This window comes from Mauremys reevesii, linkage group 1 (genome assembly GCF_016161935.1).
Source record: "Mauremys reevesii isolate NIE-2019 linkage group 1, ASM1616193v1, whole genome shotgun sequence".
Taxonomy (NCBI): Eukaryota; Metazoa; Chordata; order Testudines; family Geoemydidae; genus Mauremys; species Mauremys reevesii.
The window spans coordinates 130,114,661-130,142,072 of record NC_052623.1 but is presented as its reverse complement, the minus strand read 5'-3'; the positions used below and the strand labels follow the sequence as shown (position 1 = coordinate 130,142,072).

Here is a 27,412-nt window from a genome sequence, read left to right as displayed (position 1 = left end):
TATTGGGAAGTTACTATAATTAATTAAGGCTAATCAGGACACCTGGTATGAAAAGGCTCTCACTCCCATTAGTGAGATGCGTGTAAGGAGCTGGGAGTGAGAGGATGTGCTGCTGGAGGACTGAGGAGTACAAGCATTAACAGACATCAGGAGGAAGATCCTGTGGTGAGGACAAATAAGGTGTTGGGAGGACGCCATGGGGAAGTAGCCCAGGGAATTGTAGTTGTCGTGTAGCTGTTCCAGAAGGTACTCTAGATAGCTGCAATCCACAGGGCTCTGGGATGGAACCCAGGGTAGAGGGTGGGCCCAGGTTCCCCGCAAAACCTTCCAACTCCTGATCCAACACAGGAAGATCTCTGAGGCTAGCAAAATCCGCCAATAAGCACAGGACCCACAAAGCTAGAGGAGGAACTTTATCACAGAGCATATTGAATTCTAAAGCCCAGAACACTGGTCCTTGACAGTTAAGCTACCTTGCATCGACCTAACTCTGTAGTATAGACCAGACCTGAATTTTTAGGTGTGAGTTTTCAATCCCTTCCTCCCAAGTACTTCCTAGGAATTCCACTTCACAAGTATTGTTCCAAAAGATCATTGTGTCTTCTACATTGTTCAACATAGTTTTTTAAATTTCACAATGCTTCCCAGAGATTGCAGTAATCCTGTCTTTCTCCTAAAGAAGTTCCATACAATAACACAATAATATATAAATATTTACATTTTTAAAACAAGGAACTCCTAAACTATTTAAACTTAATTCAGTAAGGTTTAATTTAATCCAATATAATTTAATCCAATAAGATTTGTCCATGACATTGCAGGAAATTATCATAACTATCACAATCACTCATCAAGTTTTTATGTTGCTCTCAAAAGCAGTGCTAATAAGAAATATGGCACTCAATTGTTACTCATGGCCCCTGGGCACTTACCCATGTGATTACTCCCACTGAATATTTGTGTAATTAAATATTCAGTGATGTGAGTAAAATTACACAATTGGGCCTCAAAATTCTTACAGTGATGCCAGTCACTTATGATTGGGACATCTGTTTTGTGCTTCTACTTGCTTTGTGCTTCTCTGGTGATGCAAAACAGCTGAAAACCCGATTTTATTACCTGGTTAAAGTAGTTTCACAGCAGTTTTTCCTCATCAAGGCTGTACATACTCACAGCTGATTGGAAAATGGGATTTATTACTAAGGAAAACAAATTGACAAAAAGAACAAGAAAAATTGTTTTGATTGAAAATTTTCCACAGAAAATTTCAACTTTTCATCAAAACCTAAAAATTGAATGTTCCCATCAGGAAAATCTAAATGAAATATTTTGCTTGTTTGTGTTGACCCAAACTGAAATATATTTGGATGTCAAACTAATTGAAACCAGAGTTGGGAAGAGGATGGAAATTCCATTTCATGAATGATTTCAATATTTAAAATTTTGGTATTGTTTCAATTTGGAATGAAACCAAAATTCTCAGCAAAAGAACAAATGGATTGAAAAATTTCATTTCAACAAAACTGAAATGATTACAAAATATGTAATATAAATATGTAACATAATTACAATATATAATATAATACCAAATAATGCAATATGAATACAATATATAATATAATACAAACATATGTAATAAAACCAAAAAAGGAAGCAATAAATTGTTTCAAAATGAAAAAAAAACAGACAATTTCATTCTAAAAATATCAAAACACAATGAGATGAGACAGGAAGTTTCAACATCAGAACATTTCCCACGATCATTTTTTCTCCAAAATTAAATTTCAACTAAATGGACATGATTTTGCAAAATTTTTATACTTTGATAGGGCTACATTTTCCAGTTGAAAGTGGTTCCGTCCAAGTTTTCCCAACCAACTCTAATTCAAATGTTTCATTCTGTCTCAATTGGACATTAATCTGTGTCCTGAGCTGTCACAATGACTCCTGGATATTTGAGTTCTGGCACCTCAAGCCTCCATTCTCCTGTATCATCCAGACTCTCTGGACAGACTATTGTTGTGTTGCATTACGGGAGTCAGATCGTGTGACAATTTGGGGTAATCGTGTTAACAGTTTATGAATTCTTGTTGATATTAGGGTCACTTTACACCTATCTGTATCAGACTGCAGACTCCATTTTGATTTGGGGTACTTTACCTTCCCTGTTGTCCTGTTACCTCCATGTTGGACTGGAATTACAAAGGTTGGTAGCAAAGGTGTAACAACAGAGGAGCATTGACTTAAGTTCTGTCCTATTGAATGGAATTGCTTTAAACAATAGGCTGGCTTCTGTCCAGGGGAACTAGGAGAGTTTGTCTAGCAACACAAAGGATTTGGGATGACCCGAAGAGGTTGATCCCAGAGTCACCTGACCATGGGACTGAAAAGTTATAAAAGGATTCATGGGAAATCCCCACCTCTGCCTGATGGGAAGAAAGATTGAAATCTGGGTCTCTTACCTTTCAGGTGCATGTTCTAACCACTGGGCTATGAAATTCTCAGTGGGGTAGAGACCTCTCCCTGTGCCTCCTGTTGAAGATGTTCCACTTTGGATAAATACTTAAATATTCACTGAGCCAAACAGAGAATGTGAGAGAAAACAAATCTACAGCCTGGTGATTAGTGCACTGACCTGGCAGATGGAAAAGCAGGGTCCAGTACCCCTACCCTAAGGTCCTGTTTTGCAGTATATAAGTCCCTTTATGGATCGGGGTCTCACTATCTGGCAATTGTAACTGGCATCCGGGTTCAATATTCCTTTTCTTAATTTTATCTCATGGCTTTTAGTTACACCTCAATGTACTACACACACTAACCAATTTTTCTCCCTCTTTGGTATCAGATTATTATCATTTCACTCCTGGGTCCTCACTTAGCTCAACAAATTATATTTAGGCTGAGAGTCTCAAAGAAGCCTATGACATTTAGGTGTTCAAATCCCATTGATTTTCTGAAGTTCAATAGGATTTGGGTGTCTAATTTCTTGGCCTCCCAGACTTAGCTGTTTTCTCACAAAACAATCTTTCCGGCACTGTTAATCAATATTGAAGTTTTTCTCTGGATTTCTTATTATCTTTTTAGTAATGCAATGCCCTGATCTCAAGATAGCATTCCATGTGCACATGCATCAGAATCATATGGAGAATGACTATTATCTCCCTGAGTATGGGTGGCATGCACTCACCAGATTTGCACTGAATGCTTTTAGATGACATGTCTAATTGGCTGTATACTGTCATACCCCAGGGCTCATTTAGAATTAATCCTGCACAGGTTTCTCTCCCAGTGAATAGATATGTTTTGGATTATTTTTCCACATTGAATCTCATTTTTTTAAATTTTCTCTTCTCTCTCTAGGGTCATTTTCTTATTCTCCACTGATGTTTGCAACTCCTTTTCAATTTAGTTTCAGTTGCATATTTTATTAATATCTTGGCTTCTTTTTCTTCCACATCTTTCATGAAGATATTAAATAAAAATCAGTATTAATTCCAGTCCCTGCAGTACACTTCGATGTACCCCCTAACTCAAAAGATTAGTATTTGATATTTCTTTTTGTTTATAGCCTGATAGCCAGGTTCAATCTGTTACAGCATTCCTGTCTGAGCCAATTTGAAATAACTTTTCTCTTAAGCTTTTGTGATACCCAATCTTAAATGCTTTATTAAAATTAACATACAGTACATCTACTGCAGTCCATTCATCCACTCATTTTGTAATTCTAGTCACAAAAACAATCAGGTTAGTCTGGCAGGTTTCATTGTTTATATACCCATGCTGACTGTTATTCATGGCTCTATCACCATCTAAGTTCTTTGGGCTAGATTGTGCAGCCTTTATTCACATTGGTGAGCACCTATTCAAAGAGTAGTCCCACTGATTTCAAGTGGATGCCCTTAAGCAATTTCTTGACCAAGACACCAGCACAGGTCTAACAAAAAAAGACTATGAAGGCAGAGGGGGATGGTATGTGTCACCCCTCTCCTGCCCCTGTTACATCCATCACTTCCACCAGCCTGCCCAGCCTCTGTATCTTCTCTTACATGGATCTTGGGTCTGTAGAGCACCCTTGTCTGAGTCTGGAGCTCACAATGCTGCGCAGATGTCTGAGTCCCCTTCCATGCAGATCTAGAAAAGGGGGTGTGGTTGATCCAAGCCCTTATTTGTGTGGTGTCCAGCCAATAAGTTCTGCAGGTTTAAGCCTACCAATAAAAATACAACTGTATTTGCATGCTCATGATGAATCTGTCAGAACAAAGAAAACCTCTTTTATAATTGTACTGACTTTTATGGAGACAAGAAATGCAAGCAGCTTGTTTTGTTTTCTAAGTGATCTGACATTCATCAGTGACCAGTGACTTTATCTTATTTTTTGAACTGCATGTTCCAGCAACCATGTTTCATGGTTTAACAGTCAGGATAAGGGAGTCTAATTTTCAGGAATGGAAACTACTGCATTGCACTACAGTGTATCAGCATTCCAGAAAGACTGGCCCTAAAACAAGTAGACTAACAAACAAAGAACCAAATAACCCCTCCATTCCTCCTAATCTGCAGGAATAGGCCTCCTTTTTTCTGCACTCTGGTGCCAAGATTCCTCTCCTTGCAACCCGGAGAGTGGCCATTTTATTGGACTATTAGAAAGAACTGGAACTGAAAAATACTGGATACCAGCAGTGACACTCATTTTTTTTTCTTAGCATGGCAAAGTGTTTTGCTAGATAGAAATCTTTTCAGTTCCTGGAGTGAGGCTGATGGTAAAATACACGGAGAATGCTGGGAACATTTCCAAAAAAGTCAATAAATCCTTGTAGTGAGTGATTCAATGCCTTTAACAACTGTTCTGAGGATGTTTGAGGTACTGACTTAACCCTTAATTTTAAGTAAGAACATTTAATTTGCACTTTTTCGAGAGTCTATGTTTACTGAAGGTAGAAGATGAAAGGTAGACAGTTAACGGGTGAGATATCCCATAAATGTGTTGTGTACAATTTCCTTTCATTGTTCTTGCATCATATATGTTGAGAATCTCCACTACTACTTTGCTATGAATGTGTGTAATGGGGACAGCTAGTGGGAGTGTCTTTGTTTAATATAGTTTGGAAAATAATAAAGCCATTTTTTTTCAAAACTGGGTGCCAAAGATTAGTCTATTAAATACATATTTAAGCACCTAAGTCTCATTTTAACTGTGTAAATACATATGCAAGAGCCAAATGTAGGCACCCAACTATGAATTTTTGACCCAAACTAAAAATGTCCAATGACTTGCACTTATCCATTGCATGAATCACAATGAGATGATATGGCACTGACCATCACACCAGTTTAAATATAACTATAACTAGGCCAAAAGAGCTTACATTAACAGAAGAATGTAAGAACATAAGAACGGCCATATTGGGTCAGACAAAGCTCCATCTAGCCCAGTATCCTGTCTTCTGACAGTGGCCAGTGCCAGGTACCCCAGAGGGAATGAAACAGAACAGGTACTCATCAAGTGACCCTTTCCCTGTCCCTCAACCCCAGCTTCTGGCAAATAGAGGCTAGGGACACCATCCCCGCCCATCCTGGCTAATAGCCATTGATGAATTAGGGTAGCATCTCCAAAACACTAGCACAAGGAATGGACTCTGATCGCCAATCTTAAAAATAACATTAAAGCAATTGCAGTGTTTCATTTCACAACTAGAGACAGGAGTTTGACCGAATGAACCCTTATGTACACACCCTATACACTATTGTAATATTTTTGTATCAGGCATGTCTTGTAAGGTATAACTTGAAAATGCATAATTTGCAGGTCAGTATCATTCTGATAAAATATTTATGACAACATTGTATGTGAAGTTATAAGGTTTCCCTGTATGGTGTTCTTAACACATGTTCCAAACCCCACAGCCCTGCCCAAACTGAGGTTTCCAAACAGGTCTTTCCTAAACAAAGGAATGTGTGCTCTGCTTAATTTGCATTTAATCAGTAAACAGAGTCATCAAGCAGGAAGAGAAACACAGAAAGCCCAAAGAGGTGAGGAAAAAGTCACCTGGGAACATCCTTCCACATATACTCTTTGCCTCCTAGTGTCCAGCTGGAAATGTTTTTCAAGAAAGCAACTGAAACTATAAAAAGGAGGGACAAACACCCCAAGAGACCCCTCTCTCTCTCCCTGTCCATCACATTCACTGCACCTTCAGTGAAAAAGGAAGCATTTGTTGGACTCTGGGGGAGGAGTCCTGACCTACAGGGTTTGGCCAGTCAGGCGGCAGGAAGCACGTGGTGAGAAGCTTTGCTAGAATCCGATACAGTTTGTTAAGTTTGGTGTCAGTAAATGTCTTATCTTTATTTTTCTTGTAACCATTTCTGACTTTTATACATCATTATTTGTATTCACTCAAAATCTCTCTTTCTAGTTAATATACTTGTTTTACTGTTTCATCTAATCCAGTGTGTTTAAATTTAAATTTCTGAATAACTATTTGAGATAATAATCTGGCAAATTATTACCTTAAGGAATAACAGATTTAAAATATGTTGTACTGTCCAGGAGAGGGCTGGGCATTCCAGGACATATATTTCTAGGAGGAAAACTGGGACTGGGTGTGTGTGTGGGGGAGATCATCATGCAGTACGTCCAAGGCTGGTCAGAGCCAGAGTGTAACCCTAGTGTGGCTGGCAGACTGCAGTGACACACAGACACTCGGGGTGTGGCTTGCATGCTAGAAGGCTGTTTGTGAGTGACCTAGGTGGGAGCTACTTCAGCAAGGCTTTGTAAGGCACCCAAGTTTTCAGGGCTGGGATAACACAGCTGCTCACTAGTCTGGATTGTAACCTGGTATGTCACAGGGAGTAATGGAAATTAAAACTTCCTTAGTGGATATTCCTTATGTAAATCATGGAACTATAAAGACATTATGTATTGCCATATTTAAAATGGTACTTCGATTGCATGTAGATAAGCAACTTAGAAATATTACAGAAAGACCAACTTACTGTGGGAAAAAAGAGTGAAAATTCTGTGGTGGTGAGTAAGGTTTTCAGAAAAACACTTTTTTGGTTTGCTGGCAAATCTGGAAAAAAATATTTCAGGTTGAACCAAAAATGAAAAAAAATGAAAATTGAAAAGTTGAAAAAAATTATTTGGGACTGTACAAAACATTTTGTTTTACCTGAAATATAACATTTTGTTTTGATGTTGAGAGGGTTTCTTTAGCCATTTTTTAAAAAACAAAAGACATTTTGAATAGCGATGTCTCACTAAAAAAATGAAAACGTTAAACTGTCTTTTTTTTTCCTTTGTTTTTGTTTTTACAACATGAACAATCTGGTGAAAGCAACACAAATTCATAACAATAAATATCACTGAATCTTTATTTTTCAGTCTGCCAAATCACGTTAGCAACAAACACAACACTTGTGCTTATCTTTAACATGAGCAATCCCATCCCGACTCAGCTAACTACTTAATCATGTGCTTAAATCCTGCTGAAGTTATTAAAGTCAATGGGGCTCACAAACTTGCTTAAAGTTAAGTATGCTTCACCGCTTTGCTGTATCATGGCCACAGAGAATCCAAGTCTGCACAGAGTTCCATGGCTTCAATTCCCCTTCGTTTCAGTGAGAGTGGATGATGCTCAGCATCTTCGGCGGTTGATGAGTACCTTGCAGATCCAGATCTACCAAATCTCCTTCACTGGGCAGGAAACTCCCTTAATGTGAATTTAAAAAATGATGGTCCTTTTTAAAAAAGCATCCCCCTATTGTAGTGAAATATTTTACTATTTGTTTCAATGAGGCAATGAAGTCTCCGCCATATATATACATTCAATCATACATATGAATATAATGCCTCATTCAAAATGTCACAGCTGAAAGCCCAGTTGACTCATTATTTTATTGGAGTATGCATGAAAGTGAAAGAAAATGGCAACTTTTTCCCATAACCAAATACAAAACATTTATAGCACATCAGAGAGGTGTTGAATATTCAGCCAGGCACAGAGACAGCACTTAACAAACAATGGGCTTGATTTTACCCTGGGTTGAAACCAGGGGTGCAAGCTGATGGAACCCAGACTTCAGGTACCTGACAGATGTAAGTCTGTTTGAAATGCAAACGCCTGCTGTCACAGAGCCAGCCAGCATATTCCCAAAGTGGGCAAGGCTGCAGTGAGAAAATGCAGAGGCAAACAGTTGGGAGATGTAATAACTCCATGATGATCTGGTGACCCAGCAGTTTTTCTATGAAATCCCAAATAGGTTTAAAGCTGCCTACCCCCTGCAGAGCATCTGAAACAAAGATGGCAATAGCCACCCCACATCTGGCACATCACCCCACATCTGGCACAATCAAAAGAGGTGCAACCCCAGAGGTTTGAACCTTGAATAATTAAATAATCAAAAACACTGGTGGGGAAGACTGTTTCGATGTATTATATGGCGCATCAGCATCTGTTTAAGATCTGTGTATATATTTCTGTAAGGAACACCTCTCTGCTCAGCCCAATTTCCACCAACATGAATAAACGGCTACTGTTACAGGTATGTGTAAAAGCCACTGCTCCATTTTTAGTTGTTATAGTATGCCACTAGTAACAGGAATTTAGAGGAATGACAATGATATGCTTTTATCATTAGATTTTTCAACGTCATATTCACCTGAAAACCTTGCTATGGAATTATTTTGCAACTTAGTCACTTAGTTTAATAAATCATCACTTTGATCCGAAGTCGAGAGCTCGTAATTTGTTTGACCTTTGTTAAAGCTCTCCCTCCCATCACAAGGTAAAGGTGATGAGAAAGAAAGTAATGATCCAGACTGTCATTCTGCCAAAGAGAAAAGAAAGAAATCAGATCAAAAGTTGCTCAGGTGTTAAAGATTCTAAAGCTTTTATTGTCATTCATTTATACTTACCAAACAATATAATGTAGTTTGACATGACCTGTGCATTTATTCTTTGCAAACTCTGAACACATTAACAAGGTTTGTTTACAAGCTTGAGTGGCTTCGAAGAACATATTTCGTATCTGGAAGAAGCAATTATTTAAGAATTTAATTTTAATTTATTCTTGGCCACAGTTTACTCTTGTTTTGTTCTCTCATACCTATCCACCAGTAAGGTGCACTGGGACTGTACGAACACATCACATGTGATAGGCCTTTCAACACTAATAGTATGGCAATAATTGTGACTATTTCATCTTAATACTATGAGCCCTCATAAGTTTAGGCACTCTTTATTATCTTCCTCTTCACTTGAAGGATCCCTGTAATTCATTGTACAGTAAATCCTTCTAAAGCCCCAAATAAACTGTACAGTTGAGTTTGGCTCAGCAATTTGACAGAAATAAGCTTTTAACTACATTCAGGATACCTAGATGCCTGCATCACTCACAAAAATACACCTACATTGTGTAACAGGATATCTCGCAGACAACAGATGACTTCAGGGAACTCAGAAGTATGCTAAAAAAGAAGAATGTCCAAGCAATCTTCTCTGTGATCCTTCTTTTTCTACAAGCAAAGGAAGACAGAAGGCCGAAGATTCTGGAAGTGAATTGTTGGCTAAGTAAGTCATGTGGTGTGGCTCGCCAGGGTAAGCACCCTGGTGGGCCAGGCTGGTTTGTTTACCTGCCACAGCCGCAGGTTCAGCCAATTGCGGCTCCCACTGGCCGCGGTTTGCCGCTCCAGGCCAATGGGGGCTGCGGGAAGTGGCAGCAAGCACATCCCTCGGTCCGTGCCACTTCCTGCAGCCCCCATTGGCCTGGGATGGCGAACCGTGGCCAGTGGGAGCCACAATCGACTGAACCTGTGGATGCAGCAGGTAAATAAACTGGCCTGGCCTGCCAGGGTGCTTACCCTAGTGGGCCGCATGCCAAGGGTTGCCGATCCCTGTGTTAAACTAATAACAGGGAGAAGGGGTAAAAAGAGGAAAGAGATGAGCACTCCTTTGGCACAAATCTGAGATGTTGGGAACAAAAATGATCAAGGAACCAAAGGACAGGAAGAGAAGAAATTCTTTAATTGCCTATACACCAGCACTAGGAACCTGAGTAAACAAACAAGAGGAATTGGAATTGCTCATTTATGAGCATAAATTTGATCTCCTTGGTATTACTGAAAACTGGTGGGATGATTTGCACAATAGGAATGTTAAAATCAATAGTTCTAACCTATTTAGGAAGCATCAAGTGGGCAAAAGAGGAGGAATTGCACTCTATGCCAAAATGGCATTACCTGTTTGCAAGTCACTTGCAACTCAGAAGAAAATTATCTTGAATGTTCATGGATCAATGTCCACAAAGACAGAGCACAAGATGGGGTATTTGTTAATGTTTGCTACAGACCACCAAACCACACCAAGGAACAGGGTGACTGCGTCCTTACACAACTATCTATAATGTATGGGGGGAGGAGAGGGAAATTGAGAGAACATAGCTGACATATCTGAGTGACATAGGCTGGAGATCTCAAGCTGCCAGCATTAAAACATCCCTGAAATTTCTAAACATTATAGATAAAAATTTCTTAACTCAAAATTGTTGCATCTCACATAGGGGAATTCTATACAAGACCTCGTCTTGATGGATAAAGAGGAATTTATCACAGAACTATAAATTAATTGTACCTAAGCTACAAGTGATCATGACTTGATCACATCTATAATATGAATAATGTCCAGACCAGTGATATATACATTTGTGATTTAAATGTCCCAATTTTACAAAGCAGAAAACAATTATGAGCCAAATTAGTTGGGAGGAAGAATTGAATCAGACAAATGTGAATGATAATTGGGAATTGTTTAAGAACACTTCACTAGCTGCCCAAAAATCCATGATCCCACAACTAAAGAATAAGGCCATACTTGTTAAAAAACAACAACAACAACCTGGTTTAGAGGGAAAGTGAAGACAGAATTAATAATAATCATAATTAATAAAAATTAGTAAACAATTAATATAAAATGGAAGAAAAGGGAAGTTTATAGTAATGACTATAAATCAAAACTAGGAATTGTAGAAAATAGATAAGTGAAGCAAAGGGACAGATGAATAATTTTATGGCCAGCAGAGGTAAGGACAATGAGAAGGAGTTTCTTAAGTATATTAGGAATACAAAGAATCCTAACAATAGTATTGGTCCATTATTATTAAAATGGTAGAATTATCAATAATAATGCAGAAAAGGCAGAAGTGTTTGATAAATATTTCTGTTCTCTATTTGGGGAAAAATAGGTGATGTGGTCATATCCTATGATGATGATAACACTCTTTCCATTCCACTATTATCTCTGGAGAATGTTAAACAGAAACTACTAAATGCAGACATTTTTAAATCAGCAGATGCAGATAACTGAGAGTTTTAAAAGAGCTGGCTGAGGAGCTCAGTGGATCATTAATGTTAATATTCAACAAGTCTTGGAACACTGGAAGAATTACAGAAGACTGAAAGAAAGTCAATGTTGTAACAATATTTAAAAAGAATAAACAGGATGACCTGGTAATCAGAGGCCTGGCAAACTGAAATTGGTCCCGGGTAAGATAATGTAGCTGATATGTAACTCAATTAATAAAGAATTAATGGAGAGTAACATAATTAATAACAATCAAACTGGGATTGTTGAAAATAGATGTTGTCAAACTAACCTGATATATTTTTAATGACATTACAAGTGTGGTTGTTATAGATAAATGGTGTTTAAGTAAAAGATTTCTGTGAGACATTTAACTTTGTACCACACAACATTTTACAAAAAACTATAATGGTATAAAAAACACAGCACACATTAAATGGATTAAAAGTTGGTTAATGGATAGGTTTCATTCTGTTGTTGTTTTTTAATCCTTCTTCCTCTGAAACATATGGGATGGCTATGGCTGAAGATGAAACATAAGGGCAGGGCTCTGAGGTTTTACCAAGCATTCTCTCTCAGGTGCTTAGCTGGCTGGTTCTTGCTTACATGTTTAGGGTCCAAGTGATTGCCATATGTGGAACTGGAAAGGAATTTCCCCCAAGGACAGTTTGCAGTGACCATGGAGGTTTTCACCTCCCTCTGCAGCATGTGGTGTGGGTCACTTGCCAGGATTATCTGGATATACCTCTATTAATTATTTCCCTGCCATTGCAGGAGCTTCAGGCACTGGTGCACCTTGGTCCCTCCTATTCTCTGCATGACCTGAAGAAGAGCTCTGTGTAAGCTCAAAAGCTTGTCTCTCTCGCCAACAGAAGTTGGCCCAATGAAAGATATTACCTCACCCTTGTGGCACATAATAGTCTAGTGTCCTCTAGGCTGTAATACTTTGTTCTAATTTTCTTTGTTGGGTTTAATGTGTGGGTGCTGGGTGGTGTTGGTAGCCTGGGATATTCAGGATGTCAGACTTGGTGGTGCCTTCTGGCCTTAAACTGTATAATTCTGACTCAAAATGTACATGGGGAATTATCATTGAGTGGGTGTGTGTCTAGTGAGGTACTCAGGGATAAGTTTTTGGCCCTACTCTATTTAACACTTTTATCAATGACTTGGAAGAAAATATAAAATTATCTGTGATAAAGTTTGCAGCTGCCACAAAAAATTGGGGGAGTGATAAATAATGAACAGCACAGGTCACTAATATAGAGCAATCTGGATCACTTGGTAAGATGGGAGCAAGCAAAAAATATGTGTTTTAATACAGCTAAATGTAAATGTATACATCAAGGAACAAAGAATGTAGGCGATACTTACAGGACGGGGGACTCTGTCAATGGAAGCAGTGATTCTGAAAAAAGATTCAGGGATGGGAGGGTGGATAATAAGCTGAACATGAGCTCCCAATGCAACACTGTGTCCAATAGGATGCATAAACAGGGGAATCTTAAGTAGGAGTTGAGAGGTGTTTTACCTCTCTGTTTAGCACTGCTACAATACTGTATCCAGCTCTGGTGTCTACAATTAAAGAAGGAAGTTAATAAATTGGAGATGGTTCAGAGAAGAGCCATGAGAATGATACAATGATTAGAAAACGTGTTATAGTGATAGACTCAAGGAGCACTATCTGTTTAACATAATAAAGGGAAGTGTGATGGGGTGTCCTTCCAACACTCCAGGAAGAGGTTAAAGGAGGCCAGATGGGCCAATTAACCTATTAGGCTGAAGGCTGAGAGGAAAGTCCTAATTTGGGCAAACTCACCAGTGTGGAACAGGTGGGCTTCTATAAAGCCAGGGAGCTGATATCAGGAAGGAGGCTGCAGGGAGGTAGCCTGAAGTCACTCCCTGGGAGAAGGGAGGTGTGTTTGGGGGCTATAGAGATAAGTAGCCTACAGTTGCTCCCTGGGAGAAGGGAGTAGAGAGGCTGGCAAACCATGGGGCATGCCAGGGTAGGAAGCAGACCGGGGAATAAGCAAAAAGGTCTAAACCACAAACTTTAAATACAAACCAAATAACCTATCAGACTCCATCCCCATCCCCTTACTATAGTTATTAACCTGAAGCTCCAGCTTCAGGAAAAGCATCAGTTAATATAATTTAATTTACAGTCTTTAGGACAGGGCCAGTTCTGCATCTGTACAGTGCCCAGCACAATCAGGTCCTCATCCAGGACTGGGGTTTGTAGGTACTATAATATAATAAAATAAATAATGTTACTTGTGAGATTGCTTCCCCTTCCGTTTTCCAACTTTCCAACACATGCTCAAGAAACAGGAGAGCGATGGGCTGCTATTTCTACAAATTGCTTTGGAAGTATATCACTTTGTTTTTCAGAAGTGCTGAGTACTCAAAATAGAAGTCAATGAGAGCTGTGGGCATTCAACACCTCTGAAAATTGGGGCTCAGAGTGTTTGTATTTGTGATCAGATGTATCAAGCTATAAAATCAAACCTGTAGTGTCCTCACAAACTCATATCCACTTCCATAATGTGCATGTCCCCCTTCAAATACGTTAATTCCAGAGAAGTAATATACACATGGAAAATAAAAACCATTCATGTATCACCAATTAAAATCACATGCAAATATATGTAAATATACATGCTAATTAGGCACAGCTCTTTTGCTCCTGGCAAATTGCCTCTACAATTCTCAGTGATGCAACAGCAGTGCACAGCTGCTTTACTTGATTAATAAAAAGGGATAGTCCAAATTCAACACTAATCTCTGGCCTGAAAACTGCATGGCTTCTTGACAGGGGATCACACATTCTCCACAATGTGCCATCCTCTATTGTAATCCAGATCACACATCTTTCATTGTGATACATTGCTGGTGAAAGAGAGAACAATTTGGAAGTTAAGAAGAAGAGAAATTATCTTGTTTAAAGCCAAACTGGCTCCCAGTGTGGCCTTTGAGAAGGCGGTTCTCATAGCATTTTGAAGATTACAGTCTTTGGCACTGTATGCCCATTAAAGACCAGATTCTGCCTAATCCCTGCCTGGTGACAAAAGGAAGGTGGACGGGGACTCAAATATCCTACAAAAGGTACATTCAATGGAGAAGGTATAAGGAAGGGAGAGGGCACAGGGCAGGATGGGAACAATGGGAATCCATGAGCTCAGGTAGAACATGGCCTCTTCAGGGTTAGTGATTCTGTTGGCACTAGCCAATACATAGGCACAGGGAAGAGAAAGGGGCAAGCCTGCCGCTCCACCTGTGTACACTGATCAATGGTAGGGAGAGCCTTTGTAAGCGCAGTGAAATGGCTGAACTCTCCAGGAGCAACTCTCTGAGACACAATGCCTCCCACAGCTATCACTAGGGCAGTGCAGAACAACCTAACACAGAGGGCTTAATGTTCTAATATCTTAATATCCCAGGCTAGTCATATTTTTAATAGCACAGGTTTCCATTAATGAAAAATGGTCATATTAAAATTGTTGTCTTAATGTCGGCCTTTCAAGAAGAGAACTTTAGCTTTTTTTCTGTTTGCTGTTGACACTGAAGGTCTTTATGTTATCTTACCATTAAAATCATACTCAATCATTTAAAGAACATAACATTTTAATTGTCCAAACCAGCGGACAAAATAATTAGTAAAGTCTAGCTATATTTCTACATCAAATAATATAGGTGCCAGATAAATATGTCTGACAAGCTTTTGATCACACAGTCATTGATTTTTATTAGTTCTCGTGCTCTGCCATTCAGCTGCTATCCATTTTGATAGGTTTATACATCTCAAAGAAAATACTACTTCAGTTTCTTTATTGAAAGAAAGTGGAAGTCAGATAAAAGACATTATAGCTATCAAATCTCAGGAGTTTGGCAGAAATTAAGCGACGTCTTCTGAATACTAACAGCCCTGTACAAATAACACTTCAAGGTAATTCTACTTGGAGGTCTGGGAGAGTCAGATACTGAAAATTGTAATTAGTCTAGCTAATGTGGATGATTAAATGAAGGTTTCTCTGGAGTGGATTCCAAAAACTATTAAGACTCTGAAGCAAAGGAAAAGAAAATGGAAATATGATCAAGTTTTTTGCAGATTCAGAGTGTTGGTGACAAAATGATTTGCCTTGATACTTTTTTCAAATGATTTTCAGAAGATATCCTGATGCTATTTTGCTAAACTTATAGAAGCCACAAGCATCTATATAGTGTTAGTAACTGCTATTAGTGTTAGTTATGGTCTTTGCAGAGGTATAGATTGGGAGGTTTTCAAATTCATGCTGACATAAGTGACACTCGTCTCTAGTTACATTGTGTTAAGCTAACAATGCCACAAGCATCAGTGATGACTTTCTTGAAGTACGTGTGGAGGATGTTGGGCAAGACCTCTGGAGTACAGCAATGTTTCTGAAGCTGGTTATAAATGGTGATTGTGGTCTTAGGACCCATTCCAGCTCCCACTGAAGTCAATAGCAAAACTCCTGCAGACTTCAGTGGGAATTGAATTGGGCTCTTAATACATTTAAGGACTTTTCTTTTACGTGTAGAACTTTTATCATGAAAATATTCATCTACCGATTCATTGTAGAGGCAAAATGGTTTTACCGTGAGAAACATGCTTCAGCATGATGATGATACCTATCCAGCTAAGCACTAAGCACTAAGTAATGCAATAGATATAATAATTGCTTTTGCTGGTCCAATAATGTTGCTATTTAATTAGACCTTTTTACACAAGGTAAAAGGTTTATTGGCCACCCTGCTCCTTAGTCCCTTCTTTAGTTTCTCAGAGTCATTCCATGGTCTGGGTCCTTTTGCCACACCCCTTTCACTGGAATCCTGCAATTCTCCCACTCTTAGATTGACGGCAGAGTACAGTGGCTAGGCGCACAAGCCCTTGGAACTTGTCAGGACCCTCTGATATAGGCACATGCTCATCTCTCTCTTCAAAGATGAATGACCAGTGTGAATTTCCCAGACTAATCAAATCTTTCCTAAAAACAAGATATTTATTTAGTAGAGAAAAGCATAGAGTAGAAAGATGCTTTAAAAGCAAAACAAACATGAATGCATCTATTTCCCCATATGGCCCTTGGTGACTGATACCTGTAGAGAAAGGAAACACTGCATCTTAACTAAGGAAGATGTAATTAATTAGTCCTTCTATATTATTCTGCGATCGAGTGCAATTAAGTATTAACTGAGTGTTCATTATTTATTTATTTAATAATCTGACTGTAATAAATTACCTATCTGATTCCTAGGTGGTAAATAATGATTGAGAAAACATAGTATGGACAGATATCCTGATTGCAAATAAAATACAAAGATTCCCAACCAGGCCCCATTATAACATAGCAAAGTATAACATAGCTATCCTACGATTATCAGCACATAATAAACCCACAACCCAATATGCCTACATAAAATAAAAGAGACATAAAAAATAAAATCACACAGCCAAAAACTGGGACTTCAGTGAGGCACATTAGCCAAAATTCAGAGCAGACACAGTGCTCCCCCCCCAGGGCCGCCCAAAGGATTCAGGGGCCTTTGGGCAAAGCAATTTCAGGGGCCCCTTCCATAAAAAAAAGTTGCAATACTATAGAATACTATATTCTCATGGGGGCCCCTGTGGGGCTCGGGGCAAATTGCCCCACTTGCCCCCCCCCCCTCGGAGCAGCCCTGGCTCCTCCTACCTCAGACATTGCCCTCCCATCATGGTATCAGGCAGCTCTGTCCAGATCAGACCAATCTTATCCATGTAGTAACATGAAAATTACTCAACGCAAGAAAAATTTGTCTCTGACCCCATATGGAAACTGTCCAGATAAAATAGGCTGTCAATTGCCCAGAATAGCTCCACTCCTCAGCGCTTTGCAGACACTATGATAGAAACGAAGAAACCCTTTTTTGCCTCTTGCATAGTAACAACGCAGGGCTTCAAGAGCTTTCTAAGTCACAGTTAGTCCAAGTTGTAATGAGAATTTTGCCACCTCCACTCCAGCTTGTTCTTTCTGTATTTTATTGACTGAACTGTCTTCAGAAATCAGAATGCCTGATCCACCTAACTTTGCTGCTGCTGCTCCCAAGAAGGGCTCTAAGAAAGCAGTGACTAAGACTCAGAAAAAGGGAGATAAGAAGTGGTGCAAGACAAGGAAGAAGAGTTACTCCAGTGGCTCTCAAACTTTCTTACTGGTGACCCCTTTCACATAGCAAATCTCTGAGTGCGCCCCCCCTTATAAATTAAAAACACTTTTAAATATAATGGTGGAGGCAAAGCATGGTTTGGGATGGAGGTTGACAGCTCATGACCCCCCATGTAATAACCTTGCGACCCCCCAATGTAATAACCGTGTGACCCCCTGAGGGATCCCGACCCCTATCTACATGTACAAAGTGCTGAAGCAGGTTCACCCTGACACCAGCATTTCTTCTAAGGCAATGGGCATTATGAACTCTTTCGTCATGAGAGCATTGCTGGGGAGGCATCCTGCCTGGTGCATTAAAACAAGTGCTTGACCATTACTTCTAAGGAGATCCAGACTGCTGTGCTCCTGCTGTACGGGAAGACTTTGGCAAACCAATAAAGTGCCTGAAACCAGTATGGCTTATTGTTAAAGGTGCGGGGCGGGGGGGAGTTTTGGGGTGCCATGGAAAGGGCAGCTTGACCCTGCGTCCTTCCTGATAAGAATTGTCTTGAAGTTGCAGATACATGCATTTTAAAAGAGCAGGATGTGCCTCAGGAATGTCTATTGGGGTCTCAAGGCTGCAAACTCTGGAAAAACCCACACCCGGTTAATCAATAATCAGAAGGAGCCTCTTGCTTTCCCATTGGAACAGCTTGCTTCACAAGATTTCTTTAAGGGATATGTCATTCTATTACTAATGTACACATAAGGGGGAAAAGCTTGAGATAGTTGGACTCATTTGGGGATTCTATTTGGATTCTCCCTCTGGATACATCTTGTGGTCCCCACTGGCAGATGGAAGATTTGGCCACCAGAAGCCTGCCGCTGTTTCACTCGAGAGCCACACTCAGCTTTGGTAATTATCAAGGGTTGGGGGTGTTTTACTAATCTGTTGCAGACATGTGCAAGTGTTTGAGACTAAGTAAAGTTTAGCTTTAAGTGAAAACACTCTTGTATTCTCCTGTTTGTGCCAGCCATCTATCGGTTGGATGGCCATGTGGCCCCTGATTTATTTCCTGACACCACTTTGCATAGAGTAAAAGTTACCAAGAGCTTTGGGTTGAAAGAACCCCAGGTAACTCTGCTGCCGCCAGGGGACCTGGCTAAGCATGCTGTGTCCAAGGGCACCAAGGCTTTTATTAAGTACACCAGCAGTTAGTAATAGGTCCCACAGTCTTCCCTCTTGAATCATCTTGTGTACACCCTCTCTGTAATTTGGTGGACCTGTGAAAATGGACTAAGGTAAAATAAATTTAGGGACAGTTGTACTAATAATCAAAAACCAATGAATGTTACAAAGTCCTACCTGGCCATCAGTAGAGTGGTCAACTGTATAATGATCTGAAACACATTTTAATGCCTTTATGTAGCTTTGATGCCAAAATGATCACAGACCTCTTTCAAATGCACAGGTATGCTAAAACATTCTCCTTCTAGTTCAACAGTAAGGACAGCTGCTGAGACCATTCTGTAGTGCAAGACAGCACCACACTAATGAGGGGCTATGAATTTTGGCTACCAGTCAGCCTACTGGTCAATAATATTACCCTGGGGCGGGGGCTACTGGAGATGTACTGGTTCCATCAGTCTTGCAGGACAGAACATTAACAATGATCCGTTTCCCTCACAGGAAACATACTTGCCAACTTCAAACAGGAAGGGGTGATGGTGAGTTTATGACAAATGTGAAATCTCCATACCCAGTTCAAACAACTGATACAGAGGATGTATAAATTGAGCAAGAAACCACTTAGTAGTAGGTAGTGTTATGGCTATCATGATAAATATGAGATTGTGAAGTAATCCAGAAGAGTTGTCATTTACATGGGAGTTGAAGTCAACTAGAATAATCTTACTGGCATATTTGTCATCTAGGCAAATCTGCATTTATTCACTATTAATTTTTCTTAATGAATATTGGGGTAGGAAAGGTTTGAGTTTTCTAATTATAGGACAAGCTTAATTTGGATGCAGATTTTTTACACTTCCCATCTTATTAACCTCAACCCTGATCACCTTTCTGGATGTGGTAGGATAATTTACACTCATTCACTTGTTTAATTTGGGCCACTGACACAACAGCTGCTAACTATGATAGTACATACCTTGTGCTGAATTGGCTAGGGATGTTGTTAAACACTGCCTGTATTTAAACTCTTATTCCTGTATATTCCCTTCCATCACAAAAATGTGCATGAGCTGAATGCCTACCGGTTTGGAATCTGCTGCTACTGGATCAGCATATATATGGACCCACAGCTTCTCTCATGACCCATCTTCTCCTTTTGACTATTCTATGCAGGTCTGCAGTGGAGATTCTTATAAAAGCAGTAGGAGATGCACAGAGCTTATACAGGACTTGGATGGGATAGAAGGTTCTCCACTGGCCATCCAAAAGATGGGTGAATTTCACTCTGCAAGCACAAAGATTGAATTTTACTGAAGGATAGCATTTGTGCTACTAAAAATTGCTTTCCTTTTAGAGTAGCTATATACTGAACACAATAAATTACACTAATTTAATGAAGGAAGAACCATAACTGTACAGAACATTTGCAACTAATATTGAACGTTCACAGTAGAATAAACACAGGAACTAAACACCTTGTTCAAAGACTTTGAAAAATGAATGGCAAGGCAATTAATAAAGGCTAATTTGTTGTTAAGTTAGAAGAACACTTTCAGATGCAGTGTTTGTGCAGGCAACTATTCCTGTTGAGAGATTGATTGGGATGTTTCCATCGAGTGTGTAATGAGAAAACATTGACATTTGCAGTTCAGTTGTTTGGGAAGTGAAAGCAGTAGAGCTACAAGAAACTGAATTTTTGAAACTGTTTTCTTTGGTTGGTTTATCAGCTCCATTATTGAGACCCATGGTTGAGATTTTCACAGGGTCTGTGTTGATGCCACGTATGATAAAAAGCTTCGTTTTAGGGACTGATGTCTGGTTTTACTTCAAGTAGCCAGCATCAACAGTAACTTAAAACTGATCTGGCTCTGCTTTGTATATGAGTGTAGATGAGATCTGCTTATTTTCTTAATAGACCTGTTTTTCTCCAAAGATTTACTGTTCCTTGACACTATGTGTGTGTTTATGTGAGTGTTTAAGTGTACATTTTATTATGCACACATACATATGCATGTGTGTATAAAATACTCACTCTCTCACACACACATAAACACAGGCATTATATATAAAATATACACTCAAACACGTCAAGGAAAAGTATATCTTTGGAGCAATATGGGTTTATTAAGAAAAGAAGCAGATCTCATCTATACTCTTACACAAAGCAGAATCAGATCAATTTAAGTAATCCTTGATGCTGGCTGCTTGAAATAAAACCAGACATCAATAACTGAAATAAAGCTTCTTTATTTATAAAATGGGAATTTTAGTTAAAATGTAAGAGAAATGTTTCTTGATTTTAAGCAGAGAGAGACATGTTGCCTTTTTTGACCAGTCTTTCCATCTGTTCTTCCAGTTCAATCCTATACCATTGCAATAGAGAAAGTGATAATGCATACAATAGACCAGATGTTGTGCTCCCCCACAGCTGGTTCATACTTCTTCAATTAAATAAAAGGGCTCTAAACTCTATACAAACCGCCCCATGGAATATCTCCAACATGCAATGATTGACATTGTGCTCTATGTGTCCCAAGTCACAGCCCCCAGTGAGGGGAGTATGATAGAGTCTAAGAAAAAGGAGGTGTGTATTGCTCTCCAGCTATTCTTGTATGTAGATCAGGTCCTATAGGGCAGTTTTATCAGAACAGAAATTAGAGCAGTCCTGAAGCTTCTTTAACACACACCTCAGCCCATGTAGGACCACATATCGAGGTAGTTTTCAAGCCACATTTGCTTCCCACCCTCAGTTCCTCTGCTGAGTATAGCTCAGGTGGTATGCTTCTCAGTGAGAGGATCAGCTATGTCTTTTTTACTAATTCTTGATAGAAGTCACCCCAGTGCAAAGGGTCTGTGCAAGGCCTTCAAAATGACTTAAACCAGGGCTGGATTAAGGCAAATGCACTTTAGGCCCCTGCATGGATCCCCAGCTCCTGGAGTCACTGGATGACTTCAGAATCTCAGCTTTTTTTTTTTTTTAAATGTTTCCCCAAGCTATGTTTCCCCTAATCATGGTTATGAAGAAAAACTTGAAGATGTGCCCCAGGTGTCGCTGATGCCACAAATGTCTGCCTAGGTGAACAGAGAACTTGGAATAATAGCTCTGAGGGGGCTGAACTGCCCCATACTTCTTTTTGGGTTGTTAGTCCTGCTGTATTAGGGGCCCATCAACACTATCCCAAGAGCCTCAGTGTGTAGGGGTGGGACTCTTTCTGCCACCACCCCATTGTGTTTCAGTAGGGATGTTGTCAGAAGGGGCCCATACAGAGGCTAAACACTTCCCTTGCTGGATAGATCTCAGACTGCCGGATGACAGGGAACAGCAGTCTGTGGGAGCCCAGACTGCTCAAAGAACTGTGGTAGTGAACCCCACAGGAATCAAACCGACTGCTCTTGGGTACGTAGTCCTGCTACTATTACCGTTAGATGTTTGGGAGGGGAGGTTAATGAGGAGGCATGGCCATGATATGTTGGCACAGCCAAGGGGGGCTATACCTTGAACAGTGGATTGCCTTTAATCCAGGCCTGATTTAAGACTCACTAGCATTCTGTTCTAAGTGGTGCGAGGGCCTTGGGTGTAATCTCTGAACTGAGATGAATCTTCCTCTCTTTGAGAGTCCAGTGTATTTATTCCCATGAGAATCATTCCTCGTGGCACTTTTTCAAAGCCATTTATCTTTTTTTTTCTTCCATGTTGTTGCTTTCTCCAGTCTTGAGTTGAAAATAAAGAAAAAAAACCTGAAACTCATGAAAAAATAACATTCAGTATGCTTTACTAGTAGGTTTTTAAACTCCCTCTCATAATTTCACCTTAGAAAACCCTTTATACAAACTTTCTCTCATACAAGGATGATTTAGGAAAGCAATCTTATAGCACATTGTCTTTTTGCCAATGGAGTTCTGGGCTCAGAACCTTTCTAGGGACACCTTGAGAATCTCCAGAAAAGGTGCTTTTGTCACTGTGCCTCAATGGGTCACAGCTGAGAATACCAGATTCAGGACAAACTGCTGAGAAATGGGGCAGACCAACCCCAAGCTGGTGGTTATTCTTCCATAAGATATACCAAGCCAGTAACAAAAGAAAACTTCTGCCTGACCACACTGGTTAACAGGAAGTCAGAAATGTACTCTCCTTAGGTATCCCAGACCTTGTTTCACCAGTCAGACACTGGACTTAATGAGAGTGGATATTGAAAATCAATTTAATCAAACAAAGGTGTGACCCTATGCCCCATATTCTTCATAGAGATATTGTTATGATACAAATATGGCATAACTAAAATGTGTTACAGGCAAGATGGGTCATGTGAGATATCATTAGAAAGGTTATGATTTACTGAATACGATTATCTTATTTGTATACGTGTATCATTTCTGTATCTGAAGTTAGGAATATTAACTATGTAACAATTACAACTGTGTTTATACTTGGAGAACGCCCACCAGACAGTATTCAATTAGACTGGATGGGCCATTAGGAAGGAAAATAGGACTTTGAAGATACTAATCTTGCTCTTTCCTGATAAGTTTCCTGAGATGCTGCTTTGACACTGCAGGGTGAGGTGATCATGTCACTTGATACTGGACACCATTTTGGACTTCTAGTGTTTTTCGATTAAGAGAGAGTGGGGGTCAAACAAAGGATTCCTACCATATGCAAATCCTATTTAAGGCTGGGGAGTGAGTTAATGAGTGTTCTTCTCCACTGCCTCCCCACCCAAGAAGGAAGACTGCCGAAAACACCTGAAGAAACAAAGGAAATAAGCTTGGGGGTTGGGGGGGGGGAGGAGCTGAGCCTAGGTGAGAAAGGTCAGTCTGTGAAAGGAATACCTGGAAATGTAAGCTGCAAGCAGTTCAGTTTACCTTGAAGAAACTCTGCAACCTGCATAAAACAAATTTAGGGTGAGAATTTGCTACTATTAACCAGTTAATTTAGTGTTTTAAGCTTAGTTTGCGTTTTGTTTTATTTACTCAGTAATCTGCTTTGATCTGTTTGCTATCCCTTATAATCACTTAAAATTTATCCTTTGTAGTTAATAAACTTGCTTTGTTTTCTAAAACCCAGTTTGTGCAATTCATAACCGGGGACTGGGGGAGGGGCGGCGGGAGCGCAAAAAGCTGTGCATATCTTCCTCCACATTGAGGAACGGAACGAATTTCATGAGCTTATGCTGTACAGTTTTCTGTGCAGTGCAAGACAATACAATTTTGGGTCTACTCTCCAGAAGGTGTGCACTTGAGTGCTGGGCAATTTCCTAGTTGAATTGCCCAGCACTCAAATATTTGGTAGAGCTAATTGCAGATTCTGTGTGATTCTACAGCTAGGTGTGTCCCTGCCTGTGTGTGTGCTGGAGAAAGCTAGAGAGCCTGGCTCAGCAAAACAGTGTAAGGGAGCCCAGGCTGGTGGAGCAGGTGGGCTCAGTGAAACCCCAGTACATCAGGTGGCACCCTGGCGGGGGTGTCTAACCCATCACAAAAGAGTTCTTCTAATCCCAAGAGATCAGCCACATAGCCAGGTCAATATATAACTCAGGTCTTACCCAATAATTATGCTGTTGCCAATCCTTTAATAGCTAATAGCTAAAGGTTTATTTATAAGAGAAAAGAAGGAGGAGACAGTTAAAATGATCAAAGGAATCGTATACATACAATAATTGTAGAGTTCTTGTATCAGGTTTGAAGCAGTGATGGAATAAACTACTAACTTGTAAAGTCTCTGGTAACTTCCAAAAGATTGGAAGGTCCTCAGGCCATTGGTTGGAATGCTTCTTTTAGTGTAAGTTCATAGTCAAGAGATCAGAGCAGAAAAGAGGCAAAATGGAGATGCTTCCAGGGGTTTTTATACCTTTTCTCATGTGGAGGGACTGTTCTCAGTCTTAGTTTGTGGAAAATTACAGGCACAAGATGGAGTCCTGGGTCCCATGAGCAAGTCACATGGCCCTGAATGCTTTGATGAGTCACAGAAGCAGCCATTATCTATACTCTAGCTAAAACCTTCACAAGAAGGCCCATCAGACAGGGACACACTTCTTTTATGGCCTATTGTGCAAGCTTAATTGTGTCCTTTAATGGGCCATCAACTTGAACTATTCATTCACAATGTGCTGGCTAGATTGGATGTAAACACCATGTGGGTGTTACTCTATGAACAAACACATTTGAAATACTGGTACATAGTCAATATTCATAACTTTAGATACAAACAGGATAATCATATCTGATAGACTGTAACTTTTCCATTGATACCTTACATGACATACTTTGTACAAGATGTGTTGCAATTGTATAACAGTTGTGGCAACAATGATATACATGGTCATATTTTAATCATACAACAACACAGCTTTAAAATAAAGAATCAAACAGCATGCTATTCCACGTGTGTTAATACATTTTAATCAGCCTTTTTACTGATATAAAGAAGCATACCAGCTTTCTGACAGAAACTGTCACTTTTGTTTCTATCATTTGTTTTTCACAGATGCACTTGCTATTGTATATGGAAATATTTTAATATGTGTACCTAATGTCTGTATGATCTCTAATGTAAAAGTCTAACAATCTCAATGTAAATCAATATAGTAGATGTCTTCTTTTAATGCTTCATTGCACAAGTACATGGCCAGATCCTGCAAACTCTTAGGGCTTGGCTACACTTACAATTTGCGCAGCAGCAGTGAAAAAACACACTCTGCAGCTGCTGCAAATTGCGGGCCTTCTAAGCCAGCCAGTGTAATCAAAGCCCCAGCGCTGCGCTCGCTCCCCCGCGCTCCCCATTCCCCTCCTGAGGCTGGAGCTGGAGCTGGGAGGAGTTTCTCCCAGCGCTGGGCGCTGACGCGCTTGGCGCTTTCAGCGCGCAAAGCCAGCCGGCGCCAGGCTGCGCGCAGCTGTTTTGAAGTGGTCTTATGACTAATTTTTGCTCCCACAAGTAGCCTTATTGGTTTAGAAGGCACTACTCACATGGGTAAGAAACTGTAGGATCAAATCCAAACTTGGTTTATTTTTTCCCTTTTAAAATACTGCAAGTATGTGTTTTATCTTGTGTTCAGCAACTCAGCATCTGACTATTGAAATTTACAGCAGTGCAGTAGATTTTGTCCTTCCTTCCATATCTTCTTATTCAGCTCATTATCACTTTATGTCTGCAGAATGATCACTGGAAAACAGTGACTGTTTTATCAATATGAACTAATTTTTTAAAAGAGTCCATAGATATTTGGTATCATAGTTCAGTTATTTTTAAGCTTCTCGAGCCCATAAATCCCTCTTACCAATGTCTTCCAAAACATATTTGGCCACCTATGAAATTATTTAAATACACATACTTTCCCATTTCTCCCTCCTCTTGTTACTGTCATTGCAGGAGATGAGGCTGGGGTTTATATGGGGCTGGACTGATAGATGCAAAATGCTTTAGCTGAAGAGCAAAAGCACCCAAATCATCCAAGCGGCTGATGGGAAAATGAGACAAGTCAGCACCTGGACAATGAGACGGTAACCTATTACAGAATGAGTATTTTAACAGGAAGCACACACGATGTACTGAATAACACTAAGTACACACTGTACTAACCTTGGGAAAATCTCTTAGCCAAGCACCTTTATGTGGAACATCACCGTACCCTAGATAATTGCCCCTTTGGAGAATTTTCCATTCAGATCTGACCATGAGACTGACTCCTTGTCATCTCATTTCTCCACAAACATGAGGCTTCAGTAGGCATTGTAGTTGTGGTTTAAGCAACAGAAACACATTTTGTTGTATCTTTCTACCTGTTTAGTTGTCTCACCTGTGAAAATAGTTTATCAGTATCTTACATTGCCTGGTCCTAATGCACCCCTTACTCATATTTCTAATGACCCCTTATCAGCTGGAGAACAAAATGGCAGACTATCCCTCACGATCAACAATATTATTCAACTCCCTTATTTTTCAATTCCTACATTTTTTTTTTACTTTAATGATTGACTTTAGTCTCCAAATTTGGCACATCTCTTCTAAGGACAATTGGATATGATATGCAGTGTAATAGGTTCAGTAAAATCTTTACTACCTTTTGTAGAATAAACATTTAGAAAGATTCCCTTTATGAAAATGACCAGTGACAGCTTTTTCATTCATTTGGGTTCCCCTAGCTATACAACCACAGTCCTCACACATTCCAAAATTCACACACATAAACCTTGTGATAATATTTCAGACATAAGCTACTTTTGAAACGTCAGAATTAACACATACAGCCAGATTCTGACACCCTTGTTCAGACGGTAGCATTGTACCCCACAAGTTGAATTTGGTGCCTCTCAACATAAATAAAGGCATCAGAAGCTGGCCCATAAAGCTCTAAATCACAACCTGATTGCAAAGATTAGCCACTGGAAAAGCTGAGATCTGTCAATTACTTCTATTTTCTGATGCTACCTGCCTATTCCCCTGTCCAGCTACAGATTCTCTGCACACACTTCTGGTAAGCCAGGGAAGCAGGATAGACAGCAGGAACTTTCCAGTTGGGTAAGTAGACCATGGAACATGAAAAGAGGATGTGAAGTGGGGAAGAAACAGTGAGTGGGACTTTATTGGGCCATATGTGCTTGATCGGGGTTTTGAGGATACTGCAGGGGTGGCCTTGGATGTTCAAGAGGAATGTTGGGGGCAGTAGCTGAAAGAACTTGGAGACTGGGGCATGAGCAGGAATGTATGAAGCCTGGGATGAAGAAGGTTGTGT

The 27,412-nt window shown here is 39.8% G+C and overlaps 2 long non-coding RNA genes and 1 pseudogene across 4 annotated transcripts; 1 reads left to right on the top strand and 2 right to left on the bottom strand.

Moving 5' to 3' along the window:
* Window positions 1–7,445: 7,445 nt before the first annotated feature.
* Window positions 7,446–9,031, bottom strand: LOC120379080. The gene is made up of 3 exons (XR_005587527.1): window positions 8,915–9,031; window positions 8,659–8,826; window positions 7,446–7,709 (listed from the first exon to the last, which is right to left on the bottom strand). It is a non-coding gene; the product is annotated as an uncharacterized LOC120379080 (long non-coding RNA).
* Window positions 9,032–17,420: 8,389 nt separating this feature from the next.
* LOC120379064 lies at window positions 17,421–18,716 on the top strand (annotated as a pseudogene).
* A 147-nt stretch (window positions 18,717–18,863) lies between these two features.
* LOC120379091 lies at window positions 18,864–26,085 on the bottom strand. Of its 3 annotated transcripts, none has more exons than XR_005587530.1 (4): window positions 26,012–26,085; window positions 22,182–22,397; window positions 19,769–19,971; window positions 18,864–18,898 (listed from the first exon to the last, which is right to left on the bottom strand). It is a non-coding gene; the product is annotated as an uncharacterized LOC120379091 (long non-coding RNA). The 3 variants fall into 3 exon arrangements; XR_005587528.1 differs by having other exon boundaries at window positions 18,883–18,898; window positions 19,663–19,971; XR_005587529.1 differs by having other exon boundaries at window positions 18,883–18,898; window positions 19,663–19,971; window positions 22,228–22,397.
* Between the last annotated feature and the right edge of the window lie 1,327 nt (window positions 26,086–27,412).